The sequence below is a fragment of the Meles meles genome, chromosome 15 (assembly GCF_922984935.1).
Source record: "Meles meles chromosome 15, mMelMel3.1 paternal haplotype, whole genome shotgun sequence".
NCBI classification, from domain to species: domain Eukaryota; kingdom Metazoa; phylum Chordata; class Mammalia; order Carnivora; family Mustelidae; genus Meles; species Meles meles.
Genome location: NC_060080.1, coordinates 27,589,582 through 27,613,489, shown reverse-complemented (window position 1 = coordinate 27,613,489; position 23,908 = coordinate 27,589,582). Strand labels below are relative to the sequence as shown.

The 23,908-nt window shown below is 39.0% G+C and overlaps 1 non-coding gene across 1 annotated transcript; it reads right to left on the bottom strand.

Moving 5' to 3' along the window:
• Positions 1–5,659: 5,659 nt before the first annotated feature.
• On the bottom strand, positions 5,660–5,778 carry LOC123926209. The gene has a single exon (XR_006815170.1). It is a non-coding gene; the product is annotated as a 5S ribosomal RNA (ribosomal RNA).
• Positions 5,779–23,908: the final 18,130 nt, after the last annotated feature.

The window sequence follows — 23,908 nt, the reverse complement described above, 5'->3', positions numbered from 1 at the left end:
AATCAAACTTTCCTGACCATAGCTACCTAGCAATAAGCCTTAGCCCAGAGTCACCCATTTTATATAGAATTGCCACAGTGATGGATAAAAGTATCTTCATAAACACTGACTCAGAAAGCCCAGAGTTTCGAATATTACCAAAATAAGGTAACTTCACATCAGTTACACTTTCTATTATTGTTATTTCCTTCCTCTATAGCAATTGCTTTAACAGAAGCTTAACTAAAAATTGTGAAATGTGATTTGATTTAGGAAAAGCTATATATGGCAATGCTGTGATCGGATTTCAGCCATTCGTGTCTTTTATTCTTTCCGTAATAGCGACAAATCCTATGATTGGTAGGATTCAAATATCAAGAGTATTTTGCATTTAGATTGGTCATGCTCAGTTAGAATTAGGATGAGAAAACAATTGTGACAGTTAAAAACAGGAACAGGATATACAGCTAGGAGAAAGGAGAAGGTAGGAGATAGGGTGTGACAATTAATGCGAAGGATTATAAGCAGTTAGAATTTACAAAGAGAAACTGAATTTAGTTATAAGTGCTATTACTCCGTTTGAAACACTTTAGGTGGCTTAGGATGTCAATGTGTAGATTCCGTTATCTGGTTGGATATCCATCGACAAGTCAACCACGGAGAACTCACTGAGTCTGACCAAAGACCTGGGACATCAGAAATGTTTCCTGCACTCAAAGAGGATCATCTGCCCACAGCTAATAAGTGTCAGAGTCAGTATTCAAATCTAGGAATCTCTAACACAACTGTATGCTTTTTCCATCAACAACAAACTGCCTGAGTAAACATTTATGGGAATTCAGAGAGAGGAGGAATTAATTTGGCTTCAAGTTCTCCAGGATGCTTTCTAAAGACACAGTTACTTGAGTTGGTTCTCGAGAAATGAATGAGATTTTTAAATGTCAAGAAAAATCATTTAGAGATGCAGGAAGAGGGGGCTGTAAGTACAAAGCTGATAGGGTAGAAATAAGAATGCCATGGGCACAGGGAAATGTGTGCTGAAGAGAATTGTGTGTGCTGAGAAATACTAGAACATACAATTGCATGGATGTGAGAAACCAGCCTCAGAAGGGCTCGAACACCAGAGAGAGGACAAAAACAGTCTTTATATGGGAGGAAAAAGGATTTATTGTGTGTTCCAGTTGCATAACGAAAGCTTGACTACTCTGTAAATAGTAGTCCAGGGAATGAGTCCAGGGGGCCTTAAGTGGGAAGACAAGAGAGGCAGGCAAACAAAATACCAGAAAACCCACTGAGAGAAATGGCTTTTATTCTCTATATCAAGCTAGCTGTTTGCAATGACCTTTATCTATCTAGATGACATTAGACAAGTCAGGGAGGAAAGGGTGTATGCTGATACAATGACCTGATCATGAAGGTCTGATGGTGCCAGGCCAACAGGAGACTGGAGTTCCCCCAAGCTCCTCAGGGGGCCAGGAGTTAATATAATGCATCTGAAAATACAGATTTCAAACAAAATTAAATTGACAAAAAAATAACATCTTAATATTTACATGAGTTTCTATTTTTCAATATTTTGTAAGCCATACTGATTAGCTCATTGTGAATAAATAAACAGATACATTCAAGGGATAGTCAGGAGGTGAAGTCAGAAGGAGGGGATGAATATCAGAGGGTAAAAGATGAAAAAGAGCGTTGCCTGGGTGGCTCAGTGGGTTAAAGCCTCTGTCTTCGGCTCAGGTCATGATCCCAGGGTCCTGGGATCAAGCCCCACATCGGGCTCTCTGCTCAGCAGGGAGCCTGCTTCCTCCCTCTCTCTCTGCCTGCCTCTCTGCCTACTTGTGATCTCTCTGTCAAACAAATAAATAACATCTTTTAAAAAAAGAAAAAGATGAAAAGGAACCAGAGATTACTGTCAGGTTTGCTGCTTGGATGAGTAGATGGTGGAGGCACTAACAGATAACGAGGGAGTACAGGACACAGATGAGGCTTGAAACAAAATTACTTCCATGTTACATACTGAGTTTGAGGTACCGTAGAGGATGATCATTCATTGTGGTTTGCCTAAACTGGGCTAATGTCTACCTGTTGTCCCAGCTTAGTTGAGACAATCAAGTGAGTGTTGGCATCTGAGAAAGAGAGACAATAGCAAGGTCTGAGACACAGATGGCCATCTGTAGAAACAGAAGAAGCCTATGATGTGTGGAGAAAGGGATCTTAGCTACTACTTCCAACTCACTATGTGAAACCGTACAATTGCAAACTCTGTAGGCCTCAAAACCTTTGTCTCAAAACAAGAGATGCTTGCAGATGTGGGTTATTTTTAAGGCCTTTCCTGCTTTCAACTTCTTCGGTGAATGGGGGCTTAGAATGATATAGGAGCAAATAGGAAGGATTCTCTTATTAAGTAAATAGAAGAACAGTGTTCTTCTAGGAAGAAATTAATAAATCTGTTCTGATTTCTTTTTTTTAAGATTTTATTTATTTATTTGACAGGCAGAGATCACAAGTAAGCAGAGAGGCAGGCAGAGAGAGAGGAAGGGAAAGCAGGCTCCCTGCTGAGCAGAGAGCCCAATGCAGGGCTTGATCCCAGGACCCTGGGATCATGACCTGAGCTGAAGGCAGAGGCTTTAACCCACTGAGCCATCCAGGTGCCCCAAATCTGTTTTGATTTTTAATGGCACTGCATAAATCAGCGATATCTTTGGAGAATGAATGGAGATGGAGCTTTAGATCCAAATATTCACTAAGTGAGGTAAAGACTTGGAGCCCAGATGAATAGCAGTGGATCAACAGACACATGACTCAACCCTGAAGACCTAGGGAAAACTGAGTCTCAGGAGTCTGTGTCCTGGGAGATGTGGATCAAAAACCAGACAGGGTAACTAAAGATGCCTAGCAATGTGATTAACCCAGTGCAGGACAGACACCACACACAGGTAACTGCTCCTTACAAAGGTTTCCTCCCCAAGTAGAAATTAAAGCATAGAGCTGGATTTTATGGATTCTTAGAAAGTATCTACATCTATGCAAATCTGTGCTGGACGGCGGAATCAAGAATTAATATAATATTCACCCTGCCATGAAACAGCTCATCATCTGGTAGCACTGAGCATGAGGTAGGGATATCCGACCAGAACTTAGTCTTAACCACCAGGGAACTGGCCTGTTGTCAATAAGACAGGAAACATTTCTTCAGGCCATCTGTTCTGCTTCGGTTTTCCAGGTCGTACCATTTGTTAGTGTTGATGATGAGCCAGTGCAACAAATAAGAATGTGCAGTTATAATAATTCCTCCACTTACACCACCTAATGCAAACCTATCTTCTACTTGTGGCCCAAGAGGTCTGCATTTTGTGCAAGTAAGCCAGTTTCATAGGTCTGCTGGGTTTTCAGTGAAAAAAAGGGAATAGTGCCCTCTATTTTATTATTTTTTTAAGATTTTATTTATTCATTTGATAGACAGAGATCACAAGTATGCAGAGAAGCAGGCAGAGAGGCAGGCGGAGAGAGAGGAAGGGAAGCAGGCTTCCCGCTGAGCAGACAGCCAGACCTGGGGCTCAATCCCAGGACCCTGAGATAATGACCCGAGCCGAAGGCAGAGGCTTTAACCCACTGAGCCACCCAGGCGCCCCAATAGTGCCCTTTAAAGACACAAACAACTATAGCCATTTTAAATTAGTTGCATTACTGAAGTCAGGGAGATCTTACGCAATGGCTATAAATATTAGCTTGAATTTGGGTATTCATAAAATGAAACAACGAATCAATAGGGAAGAGGACCCACTGTTGATGCAATCACATTCTTGTAAACTTGCGTTTATCCATGCATGGCATGTGAATGATACATACATAGTATACATACATAGTCTTATCTAGCTACTTAATTCTCTAACAATGAGCCTATTATCCACACTAATCCTTCATGCATTCTATATTTGTAGAGAAACTATAAACTGGGGTACCCAGTCAGTTAAGCATCTGCCTTTGGCTCAGGTCATGATCCCAGGGTCCTGGGATTGAGCCCCGCATCGAGCTCCCTGCTCTGTAGGAAGCCTGCTTCTACCTCTCCCACTCCCCCTGCTTGTGTTCCCTCTCACTGTTTTGGTCTTGGTCATTACCCTTGAAATTCTTAAACTAAATCAGTAGTTTTTGTTTTTTTTTTTTTTAAGATTTTATTTATTTACTTACTTACTTACTTACTTATTGTAGAGAAAGAGAGAGAGAGAGCACACACACACAAGCAAGCATGAGCAAGCGGAGAGGCAGACTGGGAGGGAGAAGGGAGAATCCCAAGCAGACCTCACATTGAGTATGGAGACTGACATGGGGCTCCATCTCATGATGCTGAGATCACAACCTGAGCCGAAACCAAAAGTCGGGTGCCTAACAGACTGAGCCACTCACACACCCCTGAGTAGGTTTTAGTAGTGACAGGAGAGAATGCTGGCGTGTCTAAAAGGATGTAGAACATTGCTTGCCATGACGAGGTACTTAGTAACTATGGATACATGAAGTAAACTGTGATATGACTGCTTGCATTTATAGAACCAGATTTTTGCAAACAAGATCAAAACAAAAGATGTAAAGATAAAAAATTTTTAATCTTCACGTATTTTTAAAAAGAAATCAGTGAGGTCTTCCAGAAAATTTATGCATGTGATGTCAAAAAAATCTTTTAAACATCTGTGTTTATCTGTACAACAAAGTGTGATGTGTGCAATGACCCTTTGAAAGCATACTCTTTATCCAAGAGCTTTGGTCTTACACAGAAATGGATTACATCAATACTTTCTTTTTCTTTATTGAACTATAATAAACATATGGTGCTATATTAGTTTCAGGTATATAACTAGATTCATAAATGCTTACTCAGTGCTCATCACACGTATAGTCACCATCTTTCCAGAAAGGAAAGGAAGGCCTTTCCTTTTTCCTCTGAAGGTGACTATGGTATGAATCTAGAAAGCTATGCTCAACTAGTATGTATGTGTGTATGTATATATGTATGTATGTATTTAAGATTTTATTTATTTATTTGACAGAGAGAGTGCACTAGTAGGCAGAGCAGAAGGCAGAGGGAGAGGGAGAAGCAAGCTCCCCACTGAGCAGAGAGCCGGATGTGGGCCTTGATCCCAAGACCCTGGGATCATGACATGAGCCAAAGGCAGATGCTTAACCCACTGATCCACCCAGGTGCCCCAACAAGCATGTAATTATCCCTAAACCTTCTCCATCCTGCAGTCAGCCTGCAGCCAGCTGTGGCTGGAAGAGGAATGAGCCCTGGTGCAGCTTAATGGCATACCGCTCTTTCCATTTTTCATACATCAGCATACTAAGCATCCCCACTGCAGACATTTCCTAAATTATTAGGTCCAATAAAAAGATAAACATCCCCTAGGATAAATCCTTGGTCCATCAAGTTCAGTGACTTCTTCTATGATAGAAACAACAACGTACATGCTACGTGTAGAGGAGACTAATACACTCCTTCGATTAGTACCAAAATTTAGGGTTATTTCCCAAGTAGCATACATCTCCACAAATTTCCTTATGTATTACAGTTCCAAAAACTTGTCTAAGCCCATTTAAAACATTTATTTTAAAATTCATGGTGTCCCAGAACATAAACTATTTATTATTATTATTATTTTTTTTTTTTTTTTTTTTTTTTTTTTTAAGCCTACAGCACCTGGTATTCCCAGGCGGTCTCCCATCCAAGTACTAACCAGGCCCGACCCTGCTTAGCCTCCGAGATCAGATGAGATCGGGCGCATTCAGGGTGATATGGCCGTAGATGCCAGAACATAAACTGTTTAGTGTTGGGTATAAATGAACTTCAAGAGAGTGATCCTTAATATCGGCTCATCATCAAAGACGGGATTACTATATACATATATTTTTCAGTTTTAAGAGCTTCTTTATCCCTCACATAATAATCCATCTTAACTTTTATTTTTCTAAAATGGGAAGTTCTAATCATTAATTTTGTCTTTGATAGCAGCTATTTTATATAAATCCTCACCTCCTTCCCTTACTCATTTTGTTTTACGTTCCTTGACTACCTCCCACTTGAGTTATTTTGATTCTAGAGGGCAGTGACAAAATCTGGATGCATTCCTTAAATATTCTGACGGAGGGGAGACCATAGTTTTACATAAGCAAAAGAAAAGTGAGACTTCTTTGCCACACCTCAAAATACTCTTTAACGTTCACTCAGCATCTCATTTTGCAATTCTGAAAAGGAACCTCTTTTTGCTTCATTCAACCCAATATGAGTATGATCCTGGCCTCTCTTTCTGGTCTGTCAAGTTAATTTTAGTGTTAGTTTGATAATGAAGTTGGGTGTCAGGGTTTCCATTAAAAGGACTTTTTATATAAAATAAAATCTATTACTTTCTCAACTATTCCTCAGGTGGCTGTGGCTATTTTATATGTGTTCAGTGGTGATCAGAACTACACTTACTCATGTACAGTAGCGGTAGGGATTGTCAGCCCTCTTTCCATCCTAGCTCATCATCGTGGCAGCACATTTGAGGATTTGAGGAGGAAGTATATCTACAAATGCTGGACTGAGTTGAGAGGCCCAGTATAAAATGGAATGAAATTGGGGTGCCTGGGTGGCTCAGTCAGTTAAGTGTCTGCCTTTAGCTCAGGTCTTGATCCCAGGGTCCTGGAATTGAACCCCAGATTGGGCTCCTTGCTCAGCAGGGAGCCTATTTCTTCCCTCCCACTGCTGCTCCCCCAGTTTGTGCTCTCTCTCTCTGTGTCAAATAAGTAAATAAAATCTTTCTTGAAACAAAAGGGATGTACTCAATATTTGTTACTTAAGATTTCTAGATCACAAAACCTTTGCTAATTATTTCTGGTCTCCCTTTTGATTCTGTCTTGCTATGATTACACTGGGATATTTGCCATACCCATTTCTGCAGAGAAAACTAAGAACTAGACAAGCTCTCTTTCAGTGTGCATATTTCTCCGTGTCTTCAAAACTCCTTCCAAGTCCAAAGTATTTCAGTATCAATATTGATTTTTAGATACTAAAGGTACATTTGTTTGGTTTTCTCCTCTTTGGAATTAGTCATGTCTCAAGCTGCCAGGATCACCCTTCCTCCTCCCATCCACATGGTACAAAGAGCTCAAGAAATAACCCTTTTGCAGGCAGTAAACTATTCTGTGTGTCTGGATACGTAGGAAAGGCAGGTGAATGGTCCTATTTCACATGCCCTTCTGGTCATAAAGCAAGCACGTTGTCTCTGATTTCGGTGGCATCAGTGAGGAGCAGAAAGAAAGGAGTAGATATACCGATAACAGAAATTCTGTGGATCTCTGTGAACTTTAATATATGTTTTCTTATGGAAGATAGACTGCCAACCAGTTTTAAAAGTCACGTAACAGTCTGTGATTGTGCCGGATTGTGTGAGAGCTGGAAGGCTAGAATAGGGTAGAAGGGTCAAGAGGGTCACAGAGTCTTCTTTAGACCAGTAGGCATTTGGTCTCTGATTTGTCAGACTGAAAGGCTCAATGGAAGAAGAGGACGGTGGGGGGGGGGGGGGGGGAGATGGATTTGAGAAAAAGAATTTTCATAAAAGGGACTAATCCATCTGTGAGACTTACTCTAGTATATGCCCATAGATCAGGGTAGTACAGCCCACCCATCAATCAAACCCCCACTCAGTTGTTCAGCAAAGTTTTGATGTTGTCTATGGAGCACTGTTTTCGATTCTGGAAATTCAAAACACCTTTTTTAGGGGCTTCCAATTTAGGAAAATAAATTGGTTAGATGAACACACCACAAATTTAAAGAAAGGTACTACAAAGTACCTGTAGGAATTGAGAATAGCCCACAAAACAAAGACAAAGGTGCCTGGGAACTAAGCAGCCCTTAAGAATATGACTTTCATGAAGTAGAAAGAAAAAAGGGGGCCAATGTGATTGGTTGCTGTGTAAAGGGTGTATTTATCTTGCTTAGTTCTAGTCACAGATAATCTGACATTCACATTACTGAAGTCCATTTCCAAGTGGCTTTGAAGAGCACTGAAATGTTCCTGGAACTTGGCCAGGGCCACTTGGGCTTTTCTATCTGTACTTGTGTGAAAAAAGGATGCATGAACTATATATAGCATTATGACAACGAAGAACCCGGATTATCTACTTGCATCATTTTTTTCAAAGACAGAATAGAGTACCACTTCCAAGTGCGCACACTCTAGGGGTGCGTCTGGGTCAGCCTCTGTGAAGGTTTCCTACTTGACGCCCAATATGCCCTGAATTTGAAAACACAATAGGAGTGAAATTGGAGCTGAGGTGTTCAGATAAAGAGAAGTACTCAGCGTAACAATTATAATTGCTCCCATTTCTTATTTCAATAAGAAACAGAACGCCATGAATCCAAAAATATTTGCATCCTAATAGTTATTACCCTTTCTCATGCCAATTCACAGACTGGCTAAGATTTCCTATTCCTATGCCTATTCACCCCACTGGTTCCAAAAAGAAATAGAAATTCCACAGGGCTCCCAGAGCAGAAGGTGGATAATGCCAAAAGGATTGTAACTCCTCACTTACACTGGTGTCTATGATAAAATGTGCAAGGTTTAAAGAGATAAGCTAAAGATATATTAAATTGGGAAACATCACTGGGCTAACACTAACCTGTGTTCTACTAGCCAGGATCTATTCCATCAAGTGGGGAAAAAATATATCACAATACACCGTGTTGTTATCCTTGTTAATATTTGTGATACAATGAGATGTAAGAACTACCAAAGCTCCTCAATAGTTGGAGGGTGTCATTACCGACAAAATTACCTTCGATGCTCCAACATTATTTTATTTTTCCCCCACCCTCCCAATAATATGTTCTCCCAGTATGCATTTAATTACAGTTCCCAATTCATCAGTGAGGAATTTCAAATACAATCCATTTTATAATAAGGCTATAAACAGACAGTATGATTCAGTCAAAGGAAAGAAGAGATATTTAAATTAGATTTTGCAATATAGTGCATATTTTTATTTTTGTTTTTTATTTCTCAGAGGAAATGACACTTGAATCCGAATTGAGAGGTAGAGGTTTTCTAGTCCATTGATTTTCAAGCATTTTTTTAATCCGCAAAAGCTTTTATTCAAAAGCAATTTTAAAAGGAAATCCAATAAAATAAAGCTGTTCTAGCTGATGTGCAATCTTCCACGAGCTGACTCTATCATTGCTCTACTTCCACTCTCGCTCTACCCCTCAGACCTCTCTGAATTATTTATCTCATTAGCTCTTCTTCCCACTTCTGACTGGTAGATATTTCCTCAAGTGTGGAAATTGGTCCCTCTATTCGTCTCTCTTTCAGTTCAATTTCTCAAAAGAATGGACTCACTCCAATCCACCCCTAAATCTCTGGTACATTCTTTAGCCTCAGGACCTCAGAGATGGCCAAAAACCTTTTCACTACTGTATTGTGTCTGTTTCTAACTCAATAGCACGACTCAGGGCTTCTCAGAGTGGAATTTGAATTAAAGGAGAATTGGCAACAGGAGATTACTTATCTGGGTATTGTGTCAAGGAAAAGAAGAGAAATCAGTTGTTTCCTAGAAGAGCAAAGGAAGAAGTGAACTGATAACAAGCCAACTCTTTAAAATAAAATGCTAATATCCCCAGCATTACACAATGTGTACAATGTATCAATAAATTGACTATTCTTTGTTTTTCTCCCCAAATGATAGGAACCAACTGGCATTTCGCCTGTCCACGGCCTCCACCTACAGCCAGACTCCACACAGTTGGAATAGCACCAAACACATGTAGACAAGGCATTTCTAGAAGTTCAGACCAACTACGGCCCATGAATATGTTATACAGAAAACAAGGAGATACGATCCCAATGCCATGTGTAGAAGGTAACACAACTGGTCTTCCAGGTCCTCATGTATAGCTGGTTTTCATTCATTGTGAAGCATGCCATATTCTAAATGACTGTTTTTGCTCCTTTCTGTATAATTTTCTTTTACCAACAGTAATAGAAATAATTCTCTAATTTATATGGTTTAACATAAAACTTTTTTTGTGTCTTCTGAATTGGTCTGGATTTTTCTTTTCTTTTTTTTTTTTTGTACCGTTGACACACAATGTTATGTTAGTTTCAGGTGTACACCTTAGTGATTTGACAAGTTTATACATTATGCTAGTGATTTGACAAGTTTACATTATACTAAGTGTTGCTATCATCTGTCCTGTTACATCACTATTACAATATCGTTGACTGTATCTATTATACTATGTCTTTTATTCCCATGACTTACTCATTCTAACTGGAAGCTTCTATTTCCCTCTCCCTTTTACCCATTTTGCCCAAACACTGCCTCCCCCCCCGGGGCAACTTTCAATTTATCCTCTGTATTTATGAGTCTGATTCTGCTTTTTGTTTATTCACTTGTTTTTGTTTTTTAGATTCCACTTATGTGGAATCATATGGTACCTGTCTCCTTCAGTCTTATTTATCTCACTTAGTATTATACCTTCTAAGTCCATTCATGTTATCTCAAATGATCCCATCATTTTTTTTTTTTTGGTGTTGTTTTCTTTTGTTTTTCTTTGATCTACCAACAAACTTGCTGAAAGTCAGTCCAAGTTATTTTTTAGATAAGGAAACTAAGAACCAGTTAATTAGTAAGTGATAAAACTAAGTCTAAAAATTACTTCTATTGTCCCCTTACTTTGGTCTCCACAAGTAATTTCTATTGTGTCATATGGAACACAGTTATTAGGGAGATTTATTTAAGAGAGAGAAAATATAAGCATGTTTGAGAGAGCCTAAATCATATAAAGTACTAAAAATTTATAAAATAAGTACAAGTGAAAATTTGGTTTATACCGTGGACAGTTCCATGAGCCTTCAGCCTGCGGATCCTGCAATAAACATCAATGAAACTTGACCCTTTGACACCTGGCACTCTCTTGAAGCCACACTGGAGGTCTACATGTCTCAGTTTTTCTTTCCCCATTGCTGTTCCCTGGATTACTTGCAGTGGCATCAGTTTTCAAGATATAAAAACACAGGGCACCTGGGTGGCTCAGTGGGTTAAGCCACTGCCTTCAGCTCAGGTCATGATCTCAGGGTCCTGGGATCGAGTCCCGCGTTGGGCTCTCTGCTCGGCAGGGAGCCTGCGTCCCTCTCTCTCTCTCTCTGCCTGCCTCTCTGCCTACTTGTGATCTCTGTCAAATAAATAAATAAAATCTTTAAAAAATAAATAAATAAATTCTTTTGCATGGGAATTTGTCTATTCTCTCTCATGTATTAATTTATCCAACCATTTATAAAAGTATGGAGAGGGGATATTTATTTTATGCTTTGAGATATTCAGTCTAACCTAATCCAATATTACCCTGCTTTGTTCCTCAAACTGTTCCAGTTTCAGCCTTTGGGAGGTCTTCCGGTTGGTTCCTATGTCCCTTCCATCCTTTCGGCACACCCTCATTCATGTACATACGTATGTTTATTTTTCTAAAACCTTCTTACTTTCTGGCACTAGCAGATACTCTAGCTCATCTTGCATATTTCCTACTCTGGTCCTAGAATCTGCCATTTTTCAAAGAAGGAGAATGGGTTTTAAGACAGATCTATATAGATTTAAATCCCGGATCCACACTTACTCATCTGTGACCTTGGGAAAGTTATTTAGTAGCTCTGACCCTCAGTTTCCTTACTTGTAAAATAAGAACACTACTAATGTCAAACAGTCATCTTTTCTTAAATAAGAAAACAAATATAAAAGTCAAGTTCTTGATGCTTTAAATGCTTAATAAATATTAATTCTATTCCATTCCTCCCTCTTTATCACCAGTTAGCACAACAATCTACTTCTTCTCTGCCAGTCACCTCCCTGAATCACTGCCCATCTTCTACCACTTGAGGATGCTTCCAAAACCACTAGCCTGAAACACTCAGAATCTAGGGATGTCTTTGGGCACAAACTAACACTTAAACATAAACACGCAGAGATGCATAGATGCATACACATGTATATTGTGTTAATCTACCCAAGTGTAAGATATTTCTAAGCTAAATGTCCATCCTTTGTATGAAACACATTTTATATAAAATGCATCACAGCAGCAATTTTATAAAGCTGGTATTTCACATAGCTAATTTAGAGGAAAAGAAAAAAAAAATACTTGTCAAAATGAGTAGTTACCATACAAGCACATGCAAGTGAGCTTTCTTTTTTTGGACAATCAGTCATCATCATTTTAACATTTCAGTTTCCATGACAACCAAATGCAGTTAGTATTATCTCTAAATACACTCCCAGGTACTTTTCTTCTTGAATGAATCAAGGTCTTTCATTTTATACTAAAGAGATCAAGGCTAACTGGATAAATTCACTTTAAAATCTATCGAAGATATAACCCATAACCCTTTATCATGAAAAAATGAGTATCAGATTCAGTAACATTATGACGTCATCTATTTTTTTTCTCTTAATCGTATTTATCAAGGAATTCTAGGAAAATATACTAGAAATGGCCAAAGGAAATTTGGCATAAATTTCCAGCATAGGTTACGCTCCAAAGAAAGACGTATTTAGCTCAGCGAGTCAGACCTCATTCTGTGTTGATATTAGTTTGTATTTTTATAGCACAGCGAGACTTTTAGTCACAGAGAGACATGAGGCCCACAATGCTGGCCCCAGCGTAGTTCATGTATCTGTAAAGGCTTTTACATAACTGAACCTACTTCTGTTGAAGGTGAACTTGTAACTTCATGTTTTCCCTCTCGTAGTTCGGTTCCAACGCTCTCTTTTTTCACTTATTCCTCCCTTCATTCTCTCCTAATACAGACAGTCCCTAACTTATGTTTTATTGACTTTACGATGGTGTAAAAGCAATGCGCTTTCAGTAAAAGCTATACTTTGAATTATGAATCTTTGATCTTTTCCCAAGCTGGGGATATACATAGCGCCCTCGTGATGCTGGGCAGGGGCAGAGTGATGCTGGCCGGTCAGCCACACGACCACAAGGGTCAACAACCTATACACTTCAAACCATTCTACTCCCATTCAGCTATTCTGTTTTTCACTTTCAGGATAGTATTCAATATATTACATGAGATATTCAGTGTTTTGTTACAAAATAGACTTTGTGTTAGATGACTTTGCCCAACTATAGGCTAATGCATGTGTTCTGAGCACATTTAAGGTGGGCGAGGCTCAGCTATGATGCTTGCTAGGTTAGGTGTATTAAATGCATTCTGACATAAGATATTTTCTTTTTTTTTCTCATTTTATTTATTTTTTCAGCGTAACAGTATTCGTTCTTTTTGCACAACACCCAGTGCTCCATGCAAAACGTGCCCTCTCCATTACCCACCACCTGTTCCCCCAACCTCCCACCCCTGACCCTTCAAAACCCTCAGGTTGCCCCAACCTCCCACCCCTGACCCTTCAAAACCCTCAGGTTGTTTTTCAGAGTCCATAGTCTCTTATGGTTCGCTTCCCCTCCCCAATGTCCATAGCCCGCTCCCCCTCCCCCAATCCCACCTCCCCGCAGCAACCCCCAGTTTGTTTTGTGAGATTAAGAGTCATTTATGGTTTGTCTCCCTCCCAATCCCATCTTGTTTCATTTATTCTTCTCCTATCTCCTACCCCCCCATGTTGCTTCTCCATGTCCTCATATCAGGGAGATCATATGATAGTTGTCTTTCTCCGATTGACTTATTTCACTAAGCATGATACGCTCTAGTTCCATCCACGTCGTCGCAAATGGCAAGATTTCATTTCTTTTGATGGCTGCATAGTATTCCATTGTGTATATATACCACATCTTCTTGATCCATTCATCTGTTGATGGACATCTAGGTTCTTTCCATAGTCTGGCTATTGTAGACATTGCTGCTATAAACATTCGGGTACACGTGCCCCTTCGGATCACTATGTTTGTATCTTTAGGGTAAATACCCAGTAGTGCAATTGCTGGGTCATAGGGTAGTTCTATTTTCAACATTTTGAGGAACCTCCATGCTGTCTTCCAGAGTGGTTGCACCAGCTTGCATTCCCACCAACAGTGGAGGAGGGTTCCCCTTTCTCCACATCCTCGCCAGCATCTGTCATTTCCTGACTTGTTAATTTTAGCCATTCTGACTGGTGTGAGGTGATATCTCATTGTGGTTTTGATTTGTATTTCCCTGATGCCGAGTGACGTGGAGCACTTTTTCATGTGTCTGTTGGCCATCCGGACTTCAAGCTCTATTACAAAGCTGTCATCATCAAGACAGCATGGTACTGGCACAAAAACAGACACATAGATCAGTGGAACAGAATAGAGAGCCCAGAAATCGACCCTCAACTCTATGGTCAACTCATCTTTGACAAAGCAGGAAAGAATGTCCAATGGAAAAAAGACAGCCTCTTCAATAAATGGTGCTGGGAAAATTGGACAGCCACATGCAGAAAAATGAAATTGGACCACTTCCTTACACCACACACAAAAATAGACTCCAAATGGATGAAGGACCTCAATGTGAGAAAGGAATCCATCAAAATCCTTGAGGAGAATGCAGGCAGCAACCTCTTCGACCTCAGCCGTAGCAACATCTTCCTAGGAACAACGGCAAAGGCAAGGGAAGCAAGGGCAAAAATGAACTGTTGGGATTTCATCAAGATCAAAAGCTTTTGCACAGCAAAGGAAACAGTTAACAAAACCAAAAGACAACTGACAGAATGGGAGAAGATATTTGCAAACGACATATCAGATAAAGGGCTAGTATCCAAAATCTATAAGGAACTTAGCAAACTCAACACCCAAAGAACAAACAATCCAATCAAGAAATGGGCAGAGGACATGAACAGACATTTCTGCAAAGATATTTTCAACCTACAATGGGTTTATGGGATCTAACCCCATTGTAAGTCAAGTAATATCTGTGTTCTATTTTCTCCTCTTCCCTTTCCTCAACTTTTTCCTTTTCTCTCTTGACCTGTCAACATCCATGTTATGTGTTGGTAGTAGGAGTAGTGGTACTAGTAGTAAAGCAGGTTAGGGATCAGGTGTTTAATAAATATCTCTTTGGTGTCAAAATGCAACTTGGGAAAAACTCCAATCAAAATTTCTCAGACATTCAAATACAGACACCTCACAAAAATAAAACTCTAAATTGTGACCTAGTATCTGACCCCTTTTTACTTAGCTTTTAGCACTATTTAATATCAAAGGTTCATTATTTGACAAGCTGACTCTGTAATGTACTAGTCAATATCAGAAAAACGTGACTCTAACTCAGCAATTGCAAGAGATAGACAATAATTGTTCTGTACCTGTTTTTGGTCAGATAAGTCTTCAATGGGTTTGCCAAAAAGGGTATACATAAAAATAAACCTGAATGAGCTCTTTTTATTTATTTATATGAGAAAAACAGAGAGAGAGTGGGGGGGGGGGGGGTAGAGAGAGAGAGAATCTCCAGCAGACTCCTCACTGGGCACAGAGCCTGACACAGGGCTCCAACCCCCAACCCTGAAATCATGATGTGAGCTGAAATAGAGAGTCAGATGCTTGACCAACTGAGCCATCCCAGGTGCCTGCTGATTGAGAACTTTTTAAAGATTCTGCATCTATTAATTTCTCTGGGACCAACTCATGCTAATCAACAAAGTGATACCACATACTACTATCATTTTTCTGGGCCTTATATAGACCCAAACCCTATAATACCAAGGACAACATCAGGAGCCAAAGCAATCATGGTTGTATACCATAGGTCACATATTTTTACTATCATCAGCTTTATTTTTCCAGCACAGTCCTCAGTTAGTAATTTATAGTTATATATCCCTTTCAGTATTCCTCGGAAAAATCTTTTATATGGATCAGGTCTTACCTGCTTACCTTGCTTTCATTTTTGTATTTTAGAAACTTTGGAGTGGAGATTTAATTCAGAAAATACAGGAAATTGCAGATAAAAGTGCCCAACTTAAAAGTTTATGTAGTTTAGGGTGCCTGGGTGGCTCAGTGGGTTAAGCCGCTGCCTTTGGCTCGGGTCATGATCTCAGGGTCCTAGGATCGAGTCCCGCATCGGGCTCTCTGCTCAGCAGGGAACCTGCTTCCCTCTCTCTCTCTCTGCCTGCCTGTCTACTTGTGATCTCTCTCTCTCTCTGTCAAATAAATAAATAAATAACAAAATCTTTAAAAAAAAAGTTTATGTAGTTTATAGCTAGGGTATTATTTCAGCTGCAGGTAACACAGACCTAAAACAGTGATTTAAGCAAAAGAAGTATTTTATACCCTAACCATAACAGACTGATACAAAGGCTATGCTACATTTGTCATTTAAGGGCAATGTTGTTTTGCCTTTCCTGGATGTCTGTCTTGTCCCATGGTTCAGGATACAGTGTAATCATGTTCATGTTCCAAGCAACAGCCATCCTGTTGAGAAAGGTTTGCCCTCCCTTTTAGGACATGAGTTAGAAATTCCATACTTGGGCGCCTGGGTGGCTCAGTGGTTTAAAGTCTCTGCCGTCAGCTCAGGTCATGATCCCAGCATCCCAGGATCGAGCCCTACATTGGCTCTCTGCTCAACGAGGAGCCTGCTTCCCCCCTCTCTTTCTGCCTGCCTCTCTGCCTACTTGTGATCTCTGTCAAATAAATAAATAAAATCTTAAAAAAGAAAAGAAAAGAAAAATTCCATACTTCATTTCTGCTAACAACCTATTGTCCAAAATTTAGTTCTGGTTGGTCATGTGAGAGCTAGAACAGATGATTCTATTTCCATGAAGAAGAAGTGGAGAATAAATGTGGGGAGACAACCACCAATCTCTGTTAATTTCCATTTCAGCAGAAAGTTCTTTGTGTCTATGTTCATTTCTAACTTCTCAAAATTCAGAGAGGATGTAGAAGAAACCGAGATAGCAGTATGGCTTAATGATTCCTACTGCTCTGTAAGATGAAGCCTTGAGTTGTTCACTGCTGATGCATCTCCTAGCTGATGCCTTCATCATTAACTGCTCAGGAATCCTTGGTCTGCTGTCTAATTACGTTGAGTACCCAGACAAACATCATTTTGCTTTGTCCCCAAATGCTGTCACTCTTCTTTTTTTCCTACTCACTGCTACAGAGAGCAGCATTTTCTAGTTCTTTGTGGCTCTCACAGAAGGGAAGTATTTGTTTCCTCTCCTAGAGGCATTACCTGTGGATAGGGACTTTCCATTAGAGCAGCTGATCTCGCTCTTCTGTCCAACTGTTGACTCATTCTCGAATTCTTCTGGTGATACACATTAAGCAATATCCTCTTTGGATGCATATCTACATTTCCCTAGAAACACCATTCCCTATCATCTCTCTGTACAGAGACTTACTGTAGGTCTTCATCCCATTTTATTGATAAACAAGGTGTTATAATTCGTACCAGGATGACAGCTGACCTAGGTGGCTGACAATCTAGCTACTTTAGGGTTTGCATCTCTGTGTTCTCCTGAAGAGTTCACAAGCTTGTATACATTATAGGTACCATGCATATCATATACTCCTTTTTCTTTTCTGTGACTGATAGTAATTTGGTCTCTTTACCTATCGCTTTCTCTTAGCTGATTTGGTGAGAACATTGAAGTTCTACTTTCTTCTTTGTAGATTTTTTAAATTTCAGATTTCACTCAGTGAAGAAACTCCATTGCAAAACATTATCATCAACTCCAAGGCAAAGTTTTTCCTGCCACATAGAGCTGAGAAATTTTTAAATTTGTAGTGTTAACGGATCTTTTATAGCTCTGCCATATAAGCAGGTAGTTCAATTTGTAAAGTTTAAATCCTAGAAATGAATCAAATTGATTTAGTCTCAGGAGAAATGACTCATGAATGTTCATGGCAGCATCACCTGAAATTGCCAAAAACTGGAAATAATCTAAACATCTACCAACCGATAAACAGAATGTTGTATACGCAGAGAATTAAAACCCTATTTGGCAGTGAAAAGCAATGAGGTACTGATATCATGGATGACTCGCAAAAACATTCTGCTGAGTGAAAGAAGCAAAAGAAATACAGAGTAAAGACTCAATACTTAAATGTATAGAAGATTCAGGTTAATCTGTAATTGACACAAAGCAGATCGGTGGTTACCTGGGGTCAGGGTTGGAAGAACCAACTGCAAAAGAACAGGAGGATCTTTTACAGGCAGTGGGGATACTCTGTTCCATCATGTGGTGATGGTGTTATGTGTCTACAATTGACAAGACACCAACTTGCGCACTCCAAATGAATAAATGTATTGCATATAAATCACTCCTCAATAAAACTGTTAAGGAAAATCATTTATTGATAGAGTGAGATAAAGAAAGATCAGATAGAAAAATAATCTAGTTTTATATTAGAATTATCTTTAGTATTAAATTCTCAAATTCTTTAGTACTTCTTCCAAATGATCATGAAAGAAGAACTTAGCTCTTTATTCTGGAATTCCCATTCAAATGTTTCTCTCTTGGGGTTCCTGGGTGGCTCAGTTGGTTAAGTCTCTGCCTTTGGCTCAGGTCCTGAGTCCAGGGTCCTGGGATCAAGCTCTAGGATCAAGGGAGTAGGGAGCCTGCTTATCCCTCACCTCCCCGCTCATGCTCTCTCTCACTATCTCTGTCTCTGTCTCTCTCTCTCAAATAAATAAATAAAAATTTTTAAAAAGTTAAAAAAAAAGCTTTTCGCTCTTTGACATTACACACACAGAACATTTAAAATTTCATATGCAAAGAGTACTTCTATTATCCCATTCACAGTACTAACTCAGGTTCTAAAACCAAGACAATAAGTCAAGTGATAAGCCAAATGAAAATATGTGAAAATGATGAAGAATACAGACTTTTGCTCCTCTGAATTTCCTATTCATGAATGATAACAGACAGTCTCAATCTGGCTTCTATGGTACTTATGATGCTAAACATGCTCTCATTATTATTATTTTTTTAAAATAAATGTTCTTTAACATATAGCATAGTATTGGTTTCAGGAGTAGAATTTAGTGACTCATCAGTTACATATAATACCTACTGCTTATCACAAGTGCCCTCCTTAATGCCTGTCACCCAGTTACCCAACCCCCACCCACCACTCCTCTAGAAACCCTCGGTTTTTTTCCTAGAATTGAGTCTCTTACAGTTTGCCTTCCTCTCTGTTTTTATCTTATTTTATTTTTCCTTTCCTTCCCTACGTTCATCTGTTTTGTTTCTTAGTAAGATCACATGATATTTGTATTTCTCTGACTGACTTATTTCACTTTGATGCTAACCATGCTTTCCGAGAGCGTAGATAACCCCAACTCTCCCCACAGCCTGGCATGAAGCCAATAACCACCTCTCTCCCTTGGCTACGGATTGAAATATCAATGCAGCATTTGTCCTACCAGCCATCGATGGTAGTGCAGTAAGTTAACATTCAGAGTAGCAGAAGCTTCTATTTCTTAGAAAGTACAAAAATGTGTCACGTGAAGAAATCAGAGGTTCCTGTCCGGGCCTGAAGAAGAATACGGTCCCTTGACCAGCAGAGCTCCAGGACAGGTTCAGATGGTTTGCTGGGTGTTTCCCAAAGGGCAGACACCGCAACTGGAAAAGCTTTTGCAACTCCGCTAGAAGAAAGAATGTTCTGTCAGGACAAAGTCACTTACTGTGTAGCTCGAACCTTCCTATAGCTGACCTGTACATATTTCTTGTAACAAATGTCCTTCTGATTAAAAGAATGCCAGCTTGCTGTTACAAACCCAAGTTAAAAAAAATAACTTTGTGTTTTTCTGCCTGAAGTTTTTCATGCTGGGGTTCATCTGGACATCTGGATGGCTCACTACCTCTGCTTATTTATACCCTTGATAAAACATGACAGTCTCAGCACAATATTTCTGACCACTAATTTATAATTGAACCCAGGGGAGCCTAGGTGGCTCAGTGGGTTAAGCCTCTGCCTTTGGCTCAGGTCATAAACTCAGGGTCCGGGATCGAGCCCTGCATCTGGCTCTCTGCTCCGCAGGGAGCCTGCTTTCCCCTCTCTCTCTGCCTGCCTCTCTGCCTGCTTGTGATCTCTCTCTCTGTCAAATTAATTAATTAATTAATTTTAAAAATAAAATTGAACCCTATGAAAACTCACCCCCCAACCACACACACACACACACACACACACGTCCTGTGCCTCTTTTGTTACATATTATGTCTGTGATTTCCTCATGATAAACTGTATTTTATTCATTTATTTTCTGTCTTCCCTCTTTCCCTCACCAACCTCCACAAGATTTTTTTTTTTCTCATTTGTTCATTACTTTATTCTAAGGTCCAGAAGAATTTCTAGAACACAGTGGGTACTAATTAAATATGGAGGAATGAGAAATGAATGAATGAAAGGCAATGATACAGAGAGAAAAGGATAGGTCCAATACATACAAAAGAACTCAATTCATTAACAGACTGGTAGGATTAAGCAAGGAATTTTTATTTTCCTTACATTTTGATAGGAAATCCTCCATAAGCCTCCATGAACAGAGTATCTAGAATTTCATACTCTAGTATTTTCCAAACTATTCCAATTATTTTTTTCCATTTTATTTATTTTTTCAGCGTAACAGTATTCATTCTTTTTGCACAACACCCAGTGCTCCATGCAAAACGTGCCCTCCCTATTACCCACCACCTGTTCCCCCAACCTCCCACCCCTGACCCTTCAAAACCCTCAGGTTGTTTTTCAGAGTCCATAGTCTCTTATGGTTCGCCTCCCCTTCCAATTTTTTTTTTTTTAAATAAACATATAATGTATTTTTATCTCCAGGGGTACAGGTCTGTGAATCGCCAGGTTTACACACTTCACAGCACTCACGATAGCACATACCCTCCCCAATGTCCATAACCCCCTCCCCCTCTCCCAACCCCACCTCCCCCCAGCAACCCCCAGTTTGTTTTGTGAGATTAAGAGTCATTTATGGTTTGTCTCCCTCCCAATTCCATCTTGCAACATGGGGGGTTAGGGGGATATTCCAATTATTTTTTATGAGATCTTATGTTTGTTACTAAAGGGCGTGCTTGAATAATAACATTTTAGAAATATACATTACATTTATTTCTTAGAAAAGCAGACAGCACATTTCATTAAGAGCTCTGAGAAATTCTGGAATAAAACCAAACTTCTAAAAAAATCAATGAACTAGTTTTAATTTCTTAATTCTCTTTCTCAAATGTATTTGACAATAATGTCTCCCTTCCCTTTGAAACATGTTAATACCTCATTGAACAGTATTATTCAGTGAAGCACAATTTAGGAATTTTGGCATATTCGAACTCATCTTCATTTTGAGGTAAAAGAAAAACTTTATCAGTCATTTAGGGGCTTGGAATGTGTAATACCCATACAGCAGTCCTGAAAAGAATTGCTTAAGAATTAAATCAAACCAAACAAGAACTGAATCATAATAATGAGTCAAAGAGAGAAGGGCAAATTTTTTTTTTTTAAAGATTTATTTATTTGACAGATAGAGATCACAAGTAGGCAGAGAGGCAGGCAGAGAGAGAGGAGGAAGCAGGCTCCCAGCTAAGCAGAGAGAAGGGCAAATATTTTTAGAAACAATGTGAACTAATGTGATTTATAAGTAAGGACTAGCAATGAAATTATATCCACTTAGGGCTAAGTCCATGTAGTTGCTGATTAATTCTTTGAAGTTTAGTACAGTTTGAGAAAGGATTTTGAAACAGAATATATAATATTAAAATAAAATTGATGATACATTAAGTGAGGGAAAAAAGTAGATAGGTGAGAATTAGAAATTAATGAAAATTACACTTATAAATAGATTCCTCATTAAATCTTGGGATAATTAACCCTTCATTTGGTGTGGGGGAATGCCTACCATCTACACAAAAAATTAATTATGGGCTAGAATTTAACACTAAAAATAAAATCATGATAAGATGAATAAGGAGCAGAATATTTCAGTAATTCTGGGCTAAAGACTTTCTAAGCAGAATGCCAGGGTCAGAAAACTAATTTATAAAAAGTCACAGTAATGTCTCCCTTGTACTTAAATACTGTATGTGGAAAATGTCACAAATTTTTAAGGAGACGCAATAATCTTTACAATATGTTTGCAACCTATGGGACAAAGTGTTATGTCTTTTATTTAGGATTTTTATAATTTAGTAAGTATGAAGATAAGTACCCTCTAATGCATGGCTTGTTCATAAAAGAAGGATATACTAATAAAGCATTAAACTTCTGAAAAGACATTTAAATTCTTTTTTTTTTAAGATTTTATTTATTTATTTGACAGAGAGAGATCACAAGTAGACAGAGAGGCAAGCAGAGAGAGAGAGAGAGGGAAGCAGGCTCCCCGCTGAGCGGAGAGCCTGATGCGGGACTCAATCCCAGGACCCTGAGATCATGACCTGAGTCGAAGGCAGCGGCTTAACCCACTGATCCACCCAGGCGCCCCCGTTTAAATTCTTTTAATTAAGCATCTATCAATATGTCAAAATTAACAAGATCAGTAATTCTTAGACTCAGCAAGTGTTTGGGAAAATAGGAACTCAAATATACCATTGGTAGGAGCCTTTCTTTCCCAATAACTATCATAATTGAAACAATCCTTTACCTTGACAACTCTACTTCTAGAGATTTATCCAAAGGAAGGAAATGGAAATATGCAAATCTGCATATTTGCATGTCTATCTTTAATGGAGCCTTTCTTACTTTTTTAACTGAGAAATTAATTATTTAACAAGTAAAATGTGGGAGGATTTATAGCATAATCTTAAAAATACGGGCTTTGGGATCAGAACTCCATTATTCTGAGTGCTAAGATCTTGGGCAATGTCTTAACTTTCATAAGTCTAATTTTTTCGTGTAACACACATGCGCACACATTCACACATCCATGCCAATATACTGGTTCAATGCAGTATTACTTAGCTCTTCAAACAAAGAGCGTAAATCATAGCCTGATGTGAAAAATGATGATACACTGTTATGTTACAAAGATCCTGGTCCTGTGCACACAAGGGATAGATCATATTTCTATCACATGCCCAACTACATATATAATATCATGAAAAAATACACATTAAATTATTAGCAACAATTATCTCAGAGCGTGCGGAGGTGGGGAGGTGGGGAGGTGGTAGGTCGGGGAAATGGACTTGGTATTTACAGGTATTACTTTTATAAATCAGCACTGGCAACAAAAAATACCTCCAAAAAATATCAAAGTCAAACAAGCCTATCTGGTGTGCATTTACAACACTCTGTGAAGCTCTCCCCCACGAAGGAATGATACTTTATCAATGCTTTCTCCATTTCAGAAATTTTTTAAAAGTCCACCCCTGTGCTCATTCAGGCTACCTGAGAGTCACAGATCCCACCTTTTAATCCCTTTTATTAAAAAAAAAAAAAAAAACTTTCAATAATTTATTTTTGAAACCTAAGAACTCAATTCTCCATCAGTTAATTAATCTTGTTACAGGATTAAAATTAGATTTAATAATGAACTCATGGGTGCCATTTAAAAATCCTTTCTCAAAACTCTTTTGACTTTGAAAGTGAAGTAAGACACTGAGGTGAGACACAAAGAGTGAGTGAATCTCAATGTTAGAGGTTAATCCTAGGATTATGTACTTCAATAGCTATGTACGTAATTTCATCATTTGAAGGAAACCACTTAAATGCTGTTTCCATGTTTGCTTCAATAATGGCTCACTGCAGCAATTTCCTGAAATTTAATTACTGCCTGGATGGTGATTCTCCTGCCAGACCTGGAACACGAGCGGTAACTCATCCAATATTCATTTTAAACTGGAATGCTACTCCAAGCGTATCTAGAGTAATGAGGTAGGTGGAGGAAAAAAATGCCGGATCCCACAAAGACAGACACCTGGTGATTTCGTTACTTGAAAAAGAATAGCTCTATGAACACATCTTCTGGGGATCATTTCCTAACTTAAA